The sequence below is a fragment of the Periplaneta americana genome, chromosome 9, assembly GCF_040183065.1.
Source record: "Periplaneta americana isolate PAMFEO1 chromosome 9, P.americana_PAMFEO1_priV1, whole genome shotgun sequence".
In the NCBI taxonomy this organism is placed as follows: domain Eukaryota; kingdom Metazoa; phylum Arthropoda; class Insecta; order Blattodea; family Blattidae; genus Periplaneta; species Periplaneta americana.
This window is the reverse complement of record NC_091125.1, coordinates 85,620,107-85,640,757: the sequence shown is the minus strand read 5'-3', so window position 1 is coordinate 85,640,757 and position 20,651 is coordinate 85,620,107. Positions and strand designations below refer to the sequence as shown.

The 20,651-nt window shown below is 36.1% G+C and overlaps 1 protein-coding gene across 3 annotated transcripts in view; it reads right to left on the bottom strand.

The window, feature by feature from the left end:
* LOC138706173 (uncharacterized) overlaps positions 1-20,651 on the bottom strand; it is a 381,089-nt gene that overhangs the window by 233,334 nt on the left and 127,104 nt on the right. For all 3 annotated transcript variants that reach the window (XM_069835182.1, XM_069835189.1, XM_069835183.1), the window contains exon 3: positions 4,613-4,668. The gene's annotated coding sequence lies outside the window, so the exon portion shown is untranslated. The remainder of the gene's footprint in view (positions 1-4,612; positions 4,669-20,651) is intronic.

Here is a 20,651-nt window from a genome sequence, read left to right as displayed (position 1 = left end):
ACAATGTTTTATGTAACAATTTTGATGCAGTTAAATTGGTAAAAAAAATATCAGTCTTCAGACACGTGATATTGTTATATATGCAAGTATTTATTATTAAATGTTACCGGGTAACAGTATGCATTAAAGTTGCTCAAGCTGCATTTAAGTATAAGAATATCTAGCATGATTTAATTTACATTAACACAAATTTTTCAAAACTGCCTACCGTAATAACAAAGTTGGTGACTCTGGGCCAACCACTCGTCGATTATCTTGGAATTATTGAAAACATTCAAAAGTCTTTGGAATCTGCTTATGGGGATGTGGGTACGTCACCTAAAGACAAACTGGATAAAGTCATCTGTGGAAATCCCGATTATGAATTTGTGTGATCAGTAAAGAAACTTATTTGTGGTGAAAATGTTGAAGAGACAGAATTTGGCCTCACTATGTCTCAAAATTCATCATTTAAATTTGCACCTGTTACTTCTTGTGACGTAGAAACGTCATTTTCTGTGTACAAAAACATTTTGATAAATAAACGCATGAACTTGACTGCTGAAAATCTGGAAAGACTGGTAGTAGTACACTGTGCCATTCGAAAATAAAATGTAAGTTTAAATTTTGATAGTGCATATTTTCAGTGTTTCTTTATTCATTGTGCATATTTGGCCATTTGACAATGCATGGATGAATGCATTTTTTACGATTTGATAGTGCATGAAAATACTGTCTATATTAATTACGTTGACTTAACTTTGAATTAAAACTAATCACGAACCTACTTTTCATGAACTGCATTTGAAAATCAATGAATACATAGACTTTGCTTTAGTTCACTCACGTGTAACAAGTGGGAGTATGAAAACGGATAGTAATCCTACTACTACCACTACCTAAAGTGTACTGAAGCTCTCTTCACAAAAGGTCACGGATAACTCGCTTAGTGCAGAGGCTGTTTGGACTTGTAATATTCGCAACGAAAAGCAGAAATAATTCTGCATATGATACTTAATTTCTCCGAAAGAAATAAATGTAGGGTCTTACTGGGCTCCTCATTTTATGTACCTTTTCATCTCATGCCAGCCAAAAGAAAAGAAATCAATAGATTTCGGGTTCATCAACATTTTCTATTTTTATTTCTAAAATGATAAAAACGAAATCATTTCCATCATTTCTGAATATGACTAGTAGGCCTACATACTGAATATGAATAAAATATGTTCAATATTTTAGGAGAAATCGCTGTGCATAGACAGACGACATTCTAGGGCACGGGCTGGGGACTGATCTCATAAATAGGCTGTTTGGGCGGGCCTACTGTATTACCCAGAACGGAATGATGTGCATGCCATAAAGTCCCTCGGGATATAGATTCTCCTGCAGGAAGCCCCCAAACTCCCCCCTACAGAATCCCTTTACCTTTCCGCGTAGGCATTACCACGGGTCCAAGTTCGATGACGACCCGCAAACGAATCTACATCGGAGCAAGCCCGAAATAAGATGATGACGCAAGACAGGAAATGATAACGATATGAGTCCGAAGTCCAGCGCCGAAAGTTGCCCAGCAATTATTCTGCTTTAATTGGTTGAAGGAAAACCTCAGAAAAATCTCAACCAGGTAACCTGTCCCAACCAGGATTTGCCCGCTCGTTACACGGTCGGACAAGCTAACCGTTACTACACAGCGATGGATCGATAGATGGCATGCTCAAAACCACTTTTTCAGAATTAGTGTTGTTGGAAATGTGTATTTCTCCGAAAATGTCAAACTCGATATATGATGTAAATGAGTTATAATACAGTATACTTCCTATGCTTCGTGTAGCCTAATGAAAAAGTAATAATAGCACAAACAAAAAAATGCAAAATGAACACTCAATATCACACAATAAACATATAAGCAGGCGGGCGCTCGGTGGCTACGACGCATGCAGGACAGAGTGATTTCCTGCCACATAACTACATCTTCCGTACTCTAGCAGAGTTAAACTTCGACTGAGGTCCTTCCTCTCAGGGACAATTATTTTGTGTGCATAAAGCAACGATACGAGAATGGAACGGAAGTTCAGAAGGTGAGCACTACGTCACAGCACTGCGATCTTTCACGATCTATGAAGCTAACCTTCAAACTATGTGCATTCCCGAACTCACACCGTTTGATTGCATTAAAGTTCGCTGCGTACCCAGGTATCGAGCAGCCAACCCCACTCGTCCCTAGGCCAGCCCCCTCCGTGCGTCGCCAACTGGCATTCGGGGAATCCTGTGGAATGATAGCGAAATAGAGAAACGTTTTCGGAATGCCTAATATGGGGAAGGGGAAGAACCCCGAGAAAAACCCCAACTGCGATCTTGTCCGCCACAAGTGTCACTATGGATTTTTCAATGAAAAATTCCAGGTCTGACCGGGACTCGAACTCGAAACGCCTGCATGACAGGGTGAGGTCTGACCACTCAGTCACCGCAGGGTTGATACGAGACTTTTAGCTTTACTTCCATTCTAAAGGAAGATGCCATGGTTGGAATATTAAATTTATCTTCGTTTAAAATTCAATGCCTTGGCCTAGTTGGAACTCATTAAACTGGGGGATCCAATGTTGGTTATAACGTGGCCACTAAGTGACGATGTAATTAAGAAATTTAAATATTCCATTTAACCTGCAGGGACTATTCAAAAACGATATGGCTACAATGCAACAATGCTTAAATAAACCTGATAAAGGAAGCCTTACAAGGACTTAACACATCACATTTCTAACTACGTAGATCTGTCCAGAATCGAACTCTGATCTTAGTTTCACAAATTTTTTCAACTTCTGTTATACTGTATGCAAAATGATCTAACTAAAAATTTGTTCAAAAACCTAGAAAGAAACAGAAATAATTATTGCAGTAATAAATGAAACACGCGAAATAGTTAATGACTTTTTTTTTTCCTAAGAGTGAAAAACTTTATAAATGATCTTAAATTCATTACATGTATATTTTCTTTATAAACTGAAACTACATGAAATAATATTACAGTCTAATAAATAACTTATACTACCACAACTAATTAAAAAGTCATATCCGTACAGAAATAAAATGGAGAAAAATACCAGATAAAAGAGCTCTATTAATTTAAATCTAATTCTGATCGCTCACGCGATTGGTATTTAACTCTAAAGCAGATGCAAAATAAACGTATGTGTATACGTACACACATTACATACATAATGGATTAGTTATCAAAACAAAACAATTATAACAGAACATAAACCTATACAAAAGAAATACATAATAATAGTGGCGCAGTACAAATTGCAATATTAAATCAAACACAAGCAAAGGATTAAGATACTATAAAATATGAACATAAAATTATTATGGCACAATTTATTGATCAATGAATATCAAACATTATATTATATGAAAGCGTATAGTCTTTTAGATCTTGCGGTCGTAAAGTAATAATGAAACAACAGAATGGTACCTGATACCCCTAATCACGTAATAACAGATTGATCAGCCTAATGGACTTTCAAGGCAACCACTTTTATCAATTTCGCTATGCTGCCATCTAGCTACTGAAAAAAGAAGTCACGTTATAACCTTTATGGAATTACATGGAGCAACTGAGCAACTGTACTTCCATCTAGCGGTCGTTACCAAAAATGCCATTTCGACGGTGGAGACTCTGGTGGTTCTCATTTTAAGCTTTCATTTCATAACATGAGAATGACCAATCTATATGTTATCAGAGCTGATACATCGTGATTCATTGCCATATGTGATCCTGAATAATGTGAACTTCATGCAGCGGACAAGAAACGAAATATTACTGTAAACACAGAACGACCACCACTACAATCACCATTCTTCACGAAATGTTAAATCAGGTCATTTGTTAATTCGAACTTAACGAACAAACCATCTATATCAAAAGTTTCAAATGTATCGGTTTCTAATGAGGGCCGAAAGTAAAAAAAAAAGAGGTAATCTGTATTAATTTAGTCTTGCAGCATGTTCTACCTAATAATTATGTTTGCACTTATTAATTAATTTTTAATAATGGGATTTATGGATCCTGTAAAACTGCTTTCCTTTTATTCTCACCAAATGCATCCAACTACAGTTTCGAGGTAATATGCACAACTGATAAAGTTTAACAATTTGTGGAGTAAACAGAGACAACACCTATCCTGAATGTAATTTTATTTCAAACGTTCTCCGTTGCCAAAAGAGTGGCACCAATTTGCAAACTCGTGACTTCGTCTACTGTGAGAGCCATAGAAAGAATGCGTGTGCATGTGTGTGTACTCACAGTGCTTCGTTCTTGCAGTTATAATTGCGCTTTGAACAACAGATGGTGCCTAAGACACCGTGTTTTCCTACCGTACTTGATCCAACATGCGGACTTTATGCAACTGGCAACGAACAAACGTAGAGCGTTTTATATACAGTATATCGTATACATAGTGGAGGTATATTCCTCACCAACCTGAGAATAATTTGAGGGAAACAGGGACGTTTTTAGTGTATGTAACTCAAAATCTTCCTAACAGCTAACAGCTGCATCAACTCGAAACCTGTTCCATCGTATAGCTTACTGAGGGAGCATGTGCAAGACAATGCGTGTATGTGTACTTACTTCCTGGATCATTCCACGCGCAGCGCTGATTTACAGAGCAGGAAGACGCTCCAAGTCTGCAATCACACACAAACTATGCTTAGTTATTACTCACAACACGAAAATACATCGTGCTCATTACTCGAAATATCAGAACTAAACACAATGAAATCTACATCACATCACCTTCTCAATCTACGAAATGTGAAAAGAATAAATAGATTAGTATATTACAAGTACGGAATGGGCTCTACTGAAAAATGAGTAAGAAAGTTGGAGCACAAACGATAATTGAGACTATGTCGATGTATCATGTAAACTTATTAGGCATTCATATTGACTCTAAACTGACGTGACAACTTCATATAGATGCTGTTTGTTGTAGATTGTCAATTTTTATTCATTTGTTGAGACATTTGAGATCTCTGGTATATAAATATTAGGCCTATCTTAAAAGTGTTTATTTTAGCTTTTTAAATTCTGTTATGACTTATTGTACCTATACCAATTTGGGGCAATGGCAATGGAATTCCTAAGATTTTAAAATTACAAAAAATGCTATTCTAATATTACCCAATTCACCATATGACGCCCATTGTAAACCTTTCACTAAGTGGCCGGGAATATCATATGTACTTCGGTACATCGTAATAATATATGATATGCGAAAAATAATCACTTAATGATTAAAGATGGCGCTTACTCCGTCCCGGCCACTTAGTCACTCATAACGATGCACCTCTGCACATGTGATGTGTGGTCATTGTGCCACTGTCATACATCCATGACGCTGTGCATGAGAGTAGGCCACTAGAGGGAACCAAGAGGTGGAACTTTAACTGAGAGGATTCGATCCGGCATCGGGATGGGAATCCGGTGTGGCTTTGTGGATAGAGTGTCAGCACGTAGAGCTGAAAAGCCGGGTTCAAATCTCGGTGCCGATGCCAGAAAGAATTTTTCTCCGTTCCACTCATCCTTCATCATATGATGACACAGAATTTCTGCACTGTAATATCATATGTACTTCGATACATCGTAATAAAATATAAGTAATACTAGATGCAACAAGACCATTATAATACTTAAAAATTAAATTAGCAATATTTAACACAGTTGATGATTAATAGCCTAATACCTCAAGAAATTATCGATAAAAACATTTCAGGTTTATGCTAAACCTTTCGCTGAACTGCATTCCATATATGAGTGTACTTATCAGGTGAAATTTATTATTCTCGACAATAGGTTAATACGAGAAGTTGATGACTTGACTTTTTATATAGAAGACAAATAATTTAGCTGCCAAATATTGCTTGAAAAACCTCACATTAAAAATATATATTATGTGCTGTAATCTACAAGAGCCTCCAACTCCAAGTCTTAGTTCTCTTCGAAGAAAAACCTTTCTGGCCTCTTGATAGTCTGTGACAGTTCACATTCCACATAGAGGTGAAGGGCGCAATTCCCGATAACAGTGCAATTGTGAAGAATAGAGATGAGAAAAAATTGCTAGTGAATTTTCGCCACGTTTATGTTTTTAGATACCAGAAACAATATTACGTGCAATAAGTTGTAGGCCTATACAAGTCTTCGCTACATTTCAAAAGAAAGGTATTATATTTAACGAGTAAATAGTGAATATTGAATCTAGTAAATGTGTGCAAATATTCATTCTATTTCAAGAGAAAATATCAATAGACGAATTAATGAAATACATAAAACAATTCACTACATAACAGTAAGTAAATTGAACATATTAAAATATAAATGTTTATTATGTTTCAAAGAAAAGTATTAATGTTAAAAGTGACAACAAAAGACACATTTCAGTCCAATGGATTTCAAGGAATCATTTTAATTTAAAAATTATAAATGTACATAAATGTTCATGACATTCTAAGCGACCATTACGGTCCATAGCATTGCATTAAAATTAAGACAATATCTGAGCCGTTCAGGGCAGAAGTGGTGTAAGTAAAAATTGGTAATGAGGGTTAAAGTAAACATTCTGTAAAATACAGCGCAAAGTAGCAATTAATATTGAACTTATTTAAACTATTAGTAGTCAGTGGATAGCAAGAAGGACATATTAATTCCTACTTTGGGCTGTATTTTACAGAATTTTTACTTTAAACCTCATTACCCAATCCTTTTGCTCTGAACGGCTCATATGACACATTAGGAAAACAAGAGACGACAACCTTCATTCATCTGTCTGAGTTTGCAGACGAATGTCTCACCATTGATCTACAATGAATGACTTAATGTAAACATTTTTTCTCTGGTTTTGGCTTAAATGACTGATAAGAGATAAAACCCTTGGCATATGCTAGAGAATCGTTACAGTAATGCCGGTAAAGGCTGAGCACATCAAATATAACTAGTTAATCCACAATTATAGACGGCTATAGTGATATGAAGAAAAATTTCACTCTTTTCTGGGATGGACGTCAGAAGTTTCACACAGCTAACAGCCCCGAAGTTATCCTAAGTATCAGTAAACTGTACGATATAGCTATATGATCACAATTTATTAGGCAGAAAAAGCAATTCGTGGCCATGCCGCAAAGTAAAATGTGGCTGCTGCCCCTGCCAAAAAGCGATACTTCACGCAAAACACGTTTCCTCGATTGCCGTAAACGAGTCTATAAACGCCCCCTAAAGGCTCCGCAACCCGCAGACCCGTCTTGGACACATGTTTACTATATATGGCGTTGAGTAATGAATGATAAATGGGTGTATGGCCTTAAATACAGAATCAAGTCGTATTCGTACGCGGCATTCCATACGCAGCTACTGCTGAATGCAAAAACATTGACCCTCTACGCTGCCGTGGAGTAACGGACTAGAGCTTATATTGAAGTTTTGCGTAGTCTGAATATTAAAGAGAAGCATAAACAGTGAAGCGCAAAACAATCACTGGAGACTCTAACGTATATTATTATTATTATTATTATTATTATTATTATTATTATTATTATTATTATTATTATTATTAGCTATGCAAGCCATAGATGATTTTCTGTGCTAAATAATGACACTAGGCCTATATACTACAGAATTCTCCGCTATCATCTTTTCCCAGTAAATTTGAGATCTTTTTCAACATTATTGTTCAGCCAACTTCTCTCCTAGCCTTCTAGACTGTATAGACTCGCTAGACCTGGGATTTTAGGGTAATTGCCTATTTCGTTCCTTGAGAATTAATTAAAAAATTTTAAAATACAGTATGTGCCTGTTTCATGGAAAACCATGAAAGTTGGTAGAGTTTTACAGTACCTACTATAAAATACCTGTTTCCATATATTATAAAAACTTTAAGTTTAAAAATGATTAATAGTATAACAACAGAAGACACAAACTCAACAATACACACTCCATGTCTGTGCTGTCTACACTATTAATGTGGCCCCAAATTTAACAATAATCAATATTTTAAATTATAAGCAAATGTTTCAAAACTTCTCAAGTTATCACATAACCATTACTACAATGCACATAAAACTGTCAGAATTCAGACACAGTCTGCTTTCTTCATTATCATGAGTGTTTTAAGTTGAGACAAAGATGCAAGAGAAAAATCATCAAAGAGTACGCTTACACGACAGTGGCTCCTGGAATTCCCAGGGATGACTTATGATGGGAATATTTTTTCAGCACTGCAATAGACAGGTATGTACCGCTGTCAAAAGAAAAAGTGGCCGCTCTCTAGAAACGAAGTTCCCTTCGGGTATCTCCGCTACAATTCGGAGACAAGCGATGTTACATGTTGGATCACGTTGTCTGATACCTACGTTATAATTAAAGTAGTCTCCATGTTACTGTTGTAGCGTAATGGTAGCGTTTCGAGCTGGTATTCGTGAGGTCGTGAGTTCAAACACAACCTAGTGCTTTTTATGTTTTTATTTAAGAGAAAGAAAATATAATTGCTCCTGTCTCTTTTATGACTGTTTTAGTAATTAACCTCAGGTTCATGAATGTATTATGCCATAACTTTATCATTATTTATTATGACATTATGGCTTCAAATGGAGAAAAAGGAAGATTATATTCTCAACAAAAATATTTTTTGTGGCACAAACAAAACAAACTTACTGGTGTCCGCCTTACAAAATTCAAACAATTAAAAGTTAAAAAAAACAAAACAAAACGCGACAATTCAATATTTAGTCCATCTTCCTCCCATCTCGATCACATCTTGCAGTTGAGTGAGCATGGAATAGACTAGTTTTTTCAGTTCTCAGCTTCGGCATCCCAGGCATCCTGGACGAGCTTCCACAAATCATCTGGACGTCTTGGAGGAGGACTGGGCCAATTTTTCCGCATAAGCTTCTTTACTTGTGACCCCTTAGCTCAGTCGGAAGCACGTCGGAATTTAGATGTTAACGTTTTTATTGTGTTACAGAATAGTATAATGTAATAATACAAGAAAAAACTAGCACTAGATTTTGCAACTGCTATTGTTTCAAATCTAACATTAAATTTATATTACTTATATCGCTAAAGAACGATAACAGAATACAAATGATAACTCGAATAATATTTATACCGCTAACGAACGATAACGAAATAAAATAACTTAAATGCTATTTATGACGCTAAAGCACGATTACAGAATATAAATGTTAACCTGAATATTATTTATATCGCTAAAGAACGATAAGAGTGTAAATGGTAATCTTAATATTATTTATATCACTAAAGAACGATAACAGAATATAAATGATAACTTGAATATTATTTATATCGCTAAAAACGATAACAGAATATAAATGATAACTTGAAGATTATTTATATCACTAAAGAACGATAACAAAATAAAATGATAACTTGAATATTATTTATATCGCTAAAAACGATAACAGAATATAAATGATAACTTGAAGATTATTTATATCACTAAAGAACGATAACAAAATAAAATTATAACTTGAATATTATTTATAACGCTAAAGAACGATAACAAAGTATAAATGATAACTTGAACATCATTTATATCACTAAAAACGGTAAAAGAATATAAATGATAACTTGAAGATTATTTATATAGCTAAAGAACGATAACAAAATAAAATGAACATTCTTTATAACGTAAAGAACGATAACAGAATATAAATGATAACTTGAATATTATTTATATCACTAAAAAACCATAACAGAATATAAATGATAACTTGAATATTATTTATATCGCTAAAGAACGATAACAAAATAAAATGAGAACTTTAATATTATTTATAACGCTAAAGAACGACAACAGAGTGTAAATGATAATTTGAATATTATTTATATCACTAAAGAACGATAACAGAATATAAATGATAACTTTAATATTATTTATATCGCTAAATAACGACAACAAAATAAAATGATAACTTCAACAAGGCTCGAACTCACAACTTTCGAATCATTCAGCGAATACCCTACCGCTGCTCTATGAGACGCAGATGTGAATGACTCCTGCTTAAACATCTTAGTTCCGAAACTGCTTCCATAAGCGTATGCATTATGTAACATCACCGTTATCCGAAGTGGACTTAGAAAATATTCGCTGTTCTCGAGTGCGACACTTTTTTTTTGACAGGTGTACTTCGACATTAAATTATATAAAATATCATCTCTAGCTAATTCTTTTAAGGTCATACCTTCTTCTAACAATATCCTATTAATGAATACTATGTATGATTTTATGCATTTTGTATTTATTTATAAAGATCATTATTTTCACATCCATTATCAATTTAAACTATTTCTAAATACTCAAAAAGAAATGTGAATCAAAGTACTTGGAGACAGCCTGGCTTTCAGCAGCTGTGCCTACCATTTATATTTGTCTAACGTGTACGCTTAATAAAGATGGTCAAGTTCTCCGCTATTACTCAAGCGGTAGTTTTTCTAGCTGCAATTCAACATACTCTTATTGCAATTCCCTTGTGGGGACTGTGTGTTATTTCATGTTTGCTCTGTGTGGTATCTCCACGCTAACTGTACATGAGCAAGGTGTCTCGGTGCTAAAATAAGTTTAGTGTTGATTTGTTGTCAATAATGAGAACGAAACGAGGTAAAAGTCCTTAAATTCATTTGAAAGTGACTAAACGAACACTATTCTTTTGTTCTGTATTTAACCATCACAGCAGGAGCTCCCTTACGCTGATAAATTATGAACACGTGATGAGAGAAAGCATTAAATCGGGATCTAAAGCGCCCGTTAATTCTACCAGGTATCGACTACAGCGGCCTCTCTCAGAGAACACTAAAACACAGTACAGCCGTAGAAGAATGCATTAGGGAGGGATTTTATTTCTTGCCCATAAAGGCAGACTGTCAGTAATAGATGATAGGGGGTGACTGCGGTAGATAATGGGGTACAAACTTCCATTGAAGTATTCATAACCTTCGTGACAAAAACCCAAGAGTTACCAAACCACAGAGAAGCGCACCGCACACCTGTCTAAAGATGCCCGATGAATTAGTAAAACGAGGGCTGCAGACTGCCACCTATCAACTCCCCTCACCCCCAGCATGTAGCAGACACGGAAAAATACAGGACAGGGAGAATAACAAAGCACATGCCTTTAGTCTACCCCGTTTTTTCTTGCAAAGAGTTGAAATGGATGTCATTAAATGACTTTTATTTTCCCATCACACATATTGCGTAGCAATTAATATACAATAATACACTTTTAGACTTGAAAAAACACCTCTACTGCAGGAATTCTGTACCTCATCTAATCCTCATGCCTGGCATCTAAAACGCATAATAACAATGAAGAGTACCATTCTGAAAAAATGAATTTATTATAATACGTCTGCATTTGTAACAGTCCCAACATGGAGGATTCGCTTTTACCTCACTCTCTCTATTAAATTATTTAATGATCATCTATAAACTGCAAGGCTATCTAGCATCATTGGAATTAGTGAAAACGAGATGAAATTTGGAGATCTGATTCGCCGAGGAATTAGTCTACTTGAAATTAGCTCTACAATGTGGGAAATCCTCGGAAAACACTATTATAATCAGACAAAAGGGGGATTCGAACCCACGCCCGAACGCAGCCTCGGACTCACCCTTTTCGCCTGAAGACGAAAACAGTTCAACTTTCGAAACGTGGTGTACTATTGTGTATTTCATCAGCAATGACAAACAAGTAATAAAACATACTTTTGAACGGACCACCATTTCTTTCTGTTACCTTTAAAAGACTCACGATAGCCTACTTAAAAAAAAGTCAGATACGCAAGCAGCAAACATCATGCGGGTGTGAAAACAGTGACTAAAAGATCTCAGTCAAACAAGTTTGATTCACGATTCGCATGGCACAATCCCAGCGGCATTCAGTCTTTTCGCATATTTTAATTAATTTTTCAACAAGAAATAAGTAATAAATGACCGTTGTCGTCAAACACTGAGAGCGCATACACTACAAAGAAAATTATACTCTCTGAAATTGATTCTTCTGGAGAAATGGAAGACGCAGCATTGGTATAGAATGACGAAGTTCTCGTTGGTGACGGAAATAATTCAAGTTTCTGTTATCATTACACTCCCACATTTTTTAAGCAAAAACATGCGATCAACATGAAACTATAAATATAAAACCAACGACGTAGCATCAATTTGTAATGAAAACTAGGTGCAATTATACAAAGGTCCTGAAACTTGATCAATGAAATACCGGTAATGCAATATATTCAGAAGTATACAAAATCAGAAAGGGTGACGTACAAGACGAATATGGAGACATAACAAATGATTTGGACACGAAAGAGAAATATCTGTTAACTTTCTTTTGCCAAAACAAGTTCCGCTAAGGATTTTTTAAATTTATTCATCGCTTTCGGATACGTTTGATTTCAAAAGCCTTGGATCTGATAGCAATCATAATAACCTTTCACTCACCAGGACGAATAAACTCGGGAGTTTTAAAATAATCACGGAATGCAACATCTCAACTATACGGTGATAGCGAAGGTGATGAAAACAGAAGTGAATTTTGAAATGATGGTTCATTTATGTGTCGTAAATATAATACTAGACTTTCAACTTTCTCTTTTTTCCACTAGAAGAAAACTACGGATATTAAGGATTTTATAACTTTTTTTCGCTTTTGCCTATGGTTGAACCTGCGATTCTCCGGTAAAACTTCATTATTTGCAACCATTATAAGGAAACTAAAAATCTTAACTATTACTGGATTTTTTCCTACGCCTGATATCTGTTCTGGGTTTCAACCGTTTCTATAGGCTACGTGTAAGAACAAGAGTATAAACACATGCGTTTCGTGTCGAGTCCAAAGATCGGATGACGAGATCACATCGCAGTATGCAGCGTGATTTAGTTCCATTTGGAGCCCTTATCGCCCTTTCTATTTCAACAAGTAAAGTACACTTCCAGTAAGTGAAAATGTGCGATCTAATTATAAGCCACATAACAGCAAAAACATTTCTTACGCTCGTAATGTGTGCAGGAATGCTAATCAACACATTACTGCAATCAGGGATGTCAATACGCCTGCATCGCGTGCTCTCAAGAATCCGCAGAACATTTCCTTAAGAACGATGATTGTATTTTATCTTTCGGATAAGAGAACCTTGTTGGATTCATACTACTTGTAGTATGAGCACGTAATTCAGGCGTTTTGACATCCCTGGCTGCAATGCACAGTACAGTCCATTCCACACTATTTCGTCGTTAAGACAGACTCAGATACTCGTTGAGATGTTGCATTCCGTGATTATTTTAAAACAGCAAATATTCTTTCCAAAAACCCTGGCTATTATCAACTTAAAGAAATTCAAGATATTCTCGAAGGAAAAATACCCCAAAAAAACCAACAAAATTTTCTATAGAACAGCTCACAGCTTTTGAGCAAGTCCCTCTTACTTCTTGTGACGTAGAACGAAGTTTTTCGCACTACAAAGCTATGCTGAGAGACAACAGGCGAAGAATGACAACAGAAAACATACGTCACTGCTTAGTCGTGAACTGTAACAGCATAGATGGAGCATTCAGCAATGAGGCAAGCACTTCAAAATCCACAGACTAAACGTAAGTTACCTTTACCTTATTATTCTGTTAAAATAATCTCAGACTGATAATGCATATTTTTTAGCATATTTATCTATTTTTTACGGCATAAATGCATACATATTCTTCACGTTTTTAGGGCATTAACTTCCTTTCCCTGGTTATCACATTTTCTTCCTTAGGCTATTGAACTGAATTGACTTTCGGGAAGGTCAAGGGGTACAATGACCCATAACTGCGACTTTTTACGATCTATTGCGCTAACCCTCAAGCTAGGCGCATTCCTAACCTACACCGGCTGACTACATTAAGGTTCACTGCGTACCAACGTTTCGGGTAGGCAACCCCTCTCGTCATTAGACCAGTCGGAAGAGAATGCCATGGAATGATGAAATGTTAATGGTATGCGACCTTGTCTGCCGCAAATGTCACTAATGAAAAATCCCAGGCCTGAGCGGGACTCGAACTAGGACCATCTGCGTGACAGACTGAAGGTCTTACCACAGCCACTGGGGGGGGGGAACTTTCTTAACCTAAATCTAATTCTGATTTTGAATTAGCCTAGTTGTTGTCTCTTAACATCGTCTTATCAGCTATTACGTCATTACACCACTGCAATACCTCTGAGAAATGACGGACAGTTGTATTTAAAATGTTAGAGCTATTAATAAACGTCTACCAGCATATTACGCCAAGTTAAATTTGCGTCCCGTGAATGCAAGAGACGAGCGCTAGTAGCTCTAATTGCTCTAGTTGTTAGTATACAACCTACTGTCTGTGAATGAGGTTATGTTACAAGAGATAATGCAATGAGTGAGGTTATATATATATATATATATATATATATATATATATATATATATATAATGTGTGTAAGAAATAAGGTGCATAATATCAACACTTTCACAGTATTTATGCAGGTACAACACTTTCAGCACTTCGTATACACGTGTATTCACCACTATCTCATACAACTCGCTGGCACGAACAGTAAACACCTCTTTATCAACTTAGTATTTACTCATAGGTCACTAAGGCCAGAGGGAGAGGGAACAATGATTCACATTCTTTCCGGATGCAGATTTAACTTGGGCGCGTAGTAAATATAAATATTTTCGGGAAATTAACTTAAGTACACGTGTATTCACCACTATCTCATACAAGTCACTGGCACGAACAGTAAAGTTATAACCCGTAATAGCTATTACTAAAATGTCAGGAAGCCAGGTAAACCCTCTTACGTCAATGCAACATGAGGTGCCTAACGCACAGGATAATTTTACAAGCAGATCTAACAATTCTTTAAAAAATAGGTAGGCCCTACTTATTCCTGGCAAAACAAGTGTTTAGTTAAAATTAAACAGAGCACATGCCTGAGTTTGCAAATATGCGTCAGTTCTGTCTCTTTGTCTTCCCATTTGCTAATTCATAAACATATTTGCAACGTTATTGCAAACATTTATCTACACGTGACGAGCAGAACGTTATTCTCATCATCCTGTTCAGATGGATGTATAACCAAATTTTAAAACGTTTTATTTCTTAATTCATTAGTAAACGAAGATGTCCATGAAGGAAGTTACAAGCATGACACCCGGGAGAAGAAAATGTTCTTTCATATTCTATGCTGGATAGCGCTGTTGCGATACACCAGTTAAAGACAAATACCAATCCTCACGCCTCTTTTCCTCATCTTAAAACTAATTTAAATTTTAAGCATATTTAATAGATTTTATATTTCTTAGCAAGAATAGTTACAAGTCTTAATTAATGCTGGTCTTAGGTTTATGTTTCAATGACTATGTTACCAGGCAATTTCTTATTTTTTGGGGTGTGGGGACGTGAAATATTTATGGTCTGTTCCATGTTAGTCTTTTCTAGTTGAATTGTTTTCAGAATTATTTGAGAAGAAGTACTTTCATCGTAGCATCTAAAAATCATATTTCCTGTCATTACCGACTTTTGAATACCACAAAAATTGCAGGATACAGTAATCGGAATTCCTGCAATGCAAGCGCTTGTCAGAACCTGTCAACTTATTGAATGAAAAGAAGGATCTGCATTAAATTTTGTTACAAGTAAACAGTAGTGTATCCTACAATCAAGAATTGTTTGAACGATTTCTCTCGATCTTTTATGATCACAGAGAGACATACTAACCTCTTTTCAGTAAGGAAAGTTGACATAACTGACGAAGAGTCGCCACATTTGACAATGACGAGGTAAGAGATGTTGACTTGATGTAAAATTTAGAAACACGACCTTTATTTTCTCCTTCTCTTCACATATCGATTTTAGCCGCGAAACGAAGGGCAAATGAATCCATCATATCGATCTCGATGTTGACACTGTGTTATGAACTACATGGCAGACTATGGGCATTATTCAAACGCCCTTCATGTATGGCTACATCAGTCACATGGTACAAGCGACACTCAAAGTGACCTGTCTGGTATGAATTGAGCCTGTATTCATACTCGAGTGGGCAATCAACCTTTTATCCTCGCAACTATTGTGTATAATCATACAATTTGGACTCTCATTTTAAGAGGAGAATGGACTTATACTAAAAATTGCAGCCAGCATAGTTTTACTCACTCTAAAAGCGATATTTCTCCATCATCAATACAGGAATCAACTAATTTTATTACAAAGGTAAATTATTACACATAACTTTATTCGTTTTAAAAATGCTCTCAGATTGTTCAGGAAGATTTTATGGAGCACAAAATGGAGATGTTAGCAACAAGGCAACCAACCAATCATATACAGAGTCATCCGTATAATACAACGCCATGGGACGTATAGGAAACGCTGCCACACAGAGTGCGCCTGTCGTATGCGCTGAAATTCAAGGGCGTTTGTCGGATGTTGTATGCTTGCAGTTCACCTCAATCTGTTATGATCTGGTAAAGGGATTACTCATTCGTACGAAATGTAGTTCAAGTTAGTGTATTTTTCTAATTGTTTGGGAACACTGAAAGGATTACTCATTAGTGCGTAGTGTAGTACATGCTAATGTTCTCTCTACTTGTTTGAGAGCACTGAAGGGATTACTCATTCGTGCGTAGTGTAGTGCAAGCTATTATGCCCTTCTGCAATTGTTTGATAATGGTATATGGCACATTGCAGGGAGTTTTAGTAGTTTTAAATTATGCAAAAAGTGGAAGAAAATGTCATACAAGTCATTTCGAACATTTCGCAAGAAGATATTGGTGGAGCATTTCTGAACGATCTTCAGAAACGTAAAAAAAGGTATTGAAACAGGAGGAAGAGATTAGAAATAGGAGGAGGACACTCTGAACATCTTTTGTGATACAGATAAGATGCACTTGTATCCATTTTAAGTTCTTTATAAATATATTTCTTGCTGAACAGGCATTAGAAACTGAAGTAGTTACTACCATAGAAATGGCGGCGATTTGCAGTAACTGTATTAGGTATATAAGAAAATGTCGTTGAGTTTGCGTGTGAGGGAAACTTCATATATGGAGGACACTGTATTTGTAGACGCCTTCCAAATCGACCACTCAACCATATGATTATTTGCAAACTCATTCCTTTGTAATTGAAACCACCCAACCACATATTTGCAAACGCATTCCTAATCGATAATGAACCAACGAAACAACTACATAATATATCTGCAAATCGCAATTCCTAATCGAAGACTTAATGTACACTGAATTTTCATTGCACGATTTGGGACTCACAAATTCTCGAGTTTTATCGGTTTACGACTTCTTATCAGAGAGACTAAAACCAAACCCCAAAAGAGCCTGTGCAATGTATGATGGATTAAGAAACTGTGAGACATGAATTCTCCGAGTACTTCTCACAACGCTATCTGATAGGTAAATAAGGTAAACACGGATCACTTTTTTAGCAATCGGTATTTTGGAAATGTCACTTGTAACAGAATTAACGTGTGTAGTACTATATAGGAAATTGTTTATTGAACACATTTAACTATTATAAAATCAGATATTAGCTGAAGTACAGCACCCAAAATGTTTGTATATTTACATGACTGGTCTATCTGTCCCATAGCACCGTGGGTAACAAGGACAGAGTAATATGGTAGAGATGGACCGGGTAAACATTAGAATACGTTATTAATCTTAATCTTTCAATCTGAACATCTGTATTTTATGTCAAATGATATATAAAGTGAGGATTTTATATCCGATTAACAATGAAGTAGATTCAAATGTGAGATTTTAAGCATGTTTACATTTCATCTTGCTTTTAATTCAGGACTTCTTAACACACTGTTGATATTTATTTTTGTAATAATTGGTACAGCTTTCATACAACCGACGAAAACAAGAAACACTCTTTAGCCAGTCATCTTGCTTAGTTGTTTCTCCATAATTATTCTCGTCACAACCAGCACGTTCGTTCTCATCACACTCCTTAAAATTGTCGTTACTTCTTTCACACGGTACGGAAATTTCTCGAAACGGGCATTTATTCGAATCGATTTTGTGCGGGCAGCAGTGTACATTAGAGTCGTGCACAACCGGTTACGAAAAATAGAAATTATATATTGCTATTGAACGCCTGGCGCTATAGTCAGTATGCAAAGCTCTCACATCTCGTGGAGTGTCTCAGGTCGGTTTATCGAATGTTCAAATTGTTTTTCATTCTTTGTGGGTGGACGGCAAATGCAGACCACACTGAACCTTGTAGGAGTTACAAGAGCCCTTGCAAGGACGCTTTTATCATCGTGTAGGCCTACCATTTAATTGATAATTCTTCCTCTCTCAGTACATTCAATCAATCAATCAATCAATCAATTCATCCATCATCCATTCATCCATCGACTCATTGATTCATTCGTACATCGATTCATTGATGAATGGACTGATTGAGTCATTAGTTGATTCATTCTTAGATTTAGTGATTCATTCATTCATCCAGTTTAGGTATTAGAGTTGGGTGTCTTAAAGGGCTTCATGAAAGTACAAGCATTTGAGCTTCAGAATATTTTTCTTTTGTTAATAACACTCTATCTTCTTAAAAGTTATTTATTAATAAAATAATAATGAAGCGCTTTAGAGTAATTAAAAGTCATTATAATATATTAACACCTACTGTTTTAGAGGTATGCATTTTGAGTTTAAAATGTAAATATTACACTAGAATGTAGGCCTCTATACTTATTTGCTATTCTCTTTAGTAAGTAATTGTAATTTATTTTATTCTTGTATTTCTTTACGCATCAGATTTCATATTCTGCATTACACTTATTTCCTTTGTTGTTACCAGTGTCCATTTGTTCATTTATATATTAGTTATGAAAATAAGTGTATTAAAGTGTCCAATCAATAATTGTAGACCTATATCAAGCAAACACATTCTTTAATAAGACAAAGTAAATTTCCACCAATTGTTACTCCGTTTGTGTAGTAGGCCCTATTCCGAAGATGTCGGTTTCATGTATGATGAAGTACGCCTGGTGCTCTGTCTACCTACAAAACATAAGGGGTAATCGGCTGAAAATCGAATATTCGGACCGTTGCCCGACCTTGACAATGTTCTCTAACCGGTCGAATCTAAACCGGTTGCAAGCGCCATTTTGCAGCTCTCTAGTGTACACACGGTTCGATTTTTGCTAGTATAAAACTTAAAATAACCTCATTACACACGGAAAAAAAAATTGAACCGTGTGTACACTGCTGTCCGCAAGAAATCCATCCGAATAAATGCCCGTTTCGAGAAATTCCCGCACCGTGTGAAAGGGCTCTTAGAGAATGGTATATTGTCATTGTCCGAGCTTGATTCGTGAACTATCATCAACCTGATCTTAATATTAGGCCCTAACGTTGTCATGGGCCACTTGTAATAATACAGTAATTCACAGTGCTGGCCCTAATTATTATGTTCGTCCATCTCTCCCAAGTGTAAGGGTCAGATGGACTACCCCCTGGAGGCCATTCGACTGGCAGACTAGCATTAGCTAGGGCAACCATTAAATGTGCAAAGCGCCTCTTAAAAAAAAATTACATTCTGAGAACTGCAAGTGGAATAATTTTTGACTCGCTCGACATCGTTGTCAACTTCGCTCTTTAATGCTGCAAATAGTACGAATTATCTCTGACTGAGGTTCTGGCTAATATGTAAGTCTACATCTATCAGACAGTACATCTCACTTGACGAAATGTGTCGGAGGAAGAACAATTTGTTTGTAAGATCTGAAGTCTGATTAGTGTAATTAATATGTAGCTAATCGTAGCTAATCGGCCATGTATACAATGGAAGGAGAAAGGAATTAATCACCCTACCCCATTACCTCTTGGCCTAGTTGTCTCATAAGATGTCTTCGGACAGTTGGCTAAAGAACAGTACGAATAAGGATACGGAGTTCGCTTAATACCACAAGATCGCTAGCTCCACCATCTAGTGCTAACTCTAAGAAATAAGCTACTGGTCTGTCTCTACCGGAGTTACCCAATTTCTTCCCATATTCCTTTCTTTGTTTTTTTCTTTCACAATTTGTTACCATTGAAATCTCACAATTTCCTGTTAATACATCTGGCTTTCTGTTCTCAATCGTTGATCAGACAAGTGCATTTATTCTTGCGAATGTATGATGAAGTATACAATACAATCAAAACGTTTCGAAAGTTGGAATTATCTTCGTTTTCTCCACCGCTATGGAGTAATGGTTAGCATGTCTGATCGTGAACCGAGCGTGCCAAGGCTCAAATCCTGGTTGGGATAAGTTACCTAGTTGAGGTTTTTTCCGAGGTTTTCCCTCAACGCATTAAGAGTAAACGCTGGGTAATTTCCGGCGATGAACTTGGACTCATTTCACTGGCATTATCACCTTCGTTTCATTCAGACGCTAGATAACCATAGCAGTTGGTAAGGCGTCGTAAAATAAACCAATTAAAATCGTCTTCAGGCGAACAAATGAGTAACAAAGATAATTACTCAATGGGTTGGTTGTTTAAGTAGATTTTGATATTTGTAACGGCCCCAACGAGTATAATTTCCCTCCTTCCTGTTTCCCTTTTCACCTGA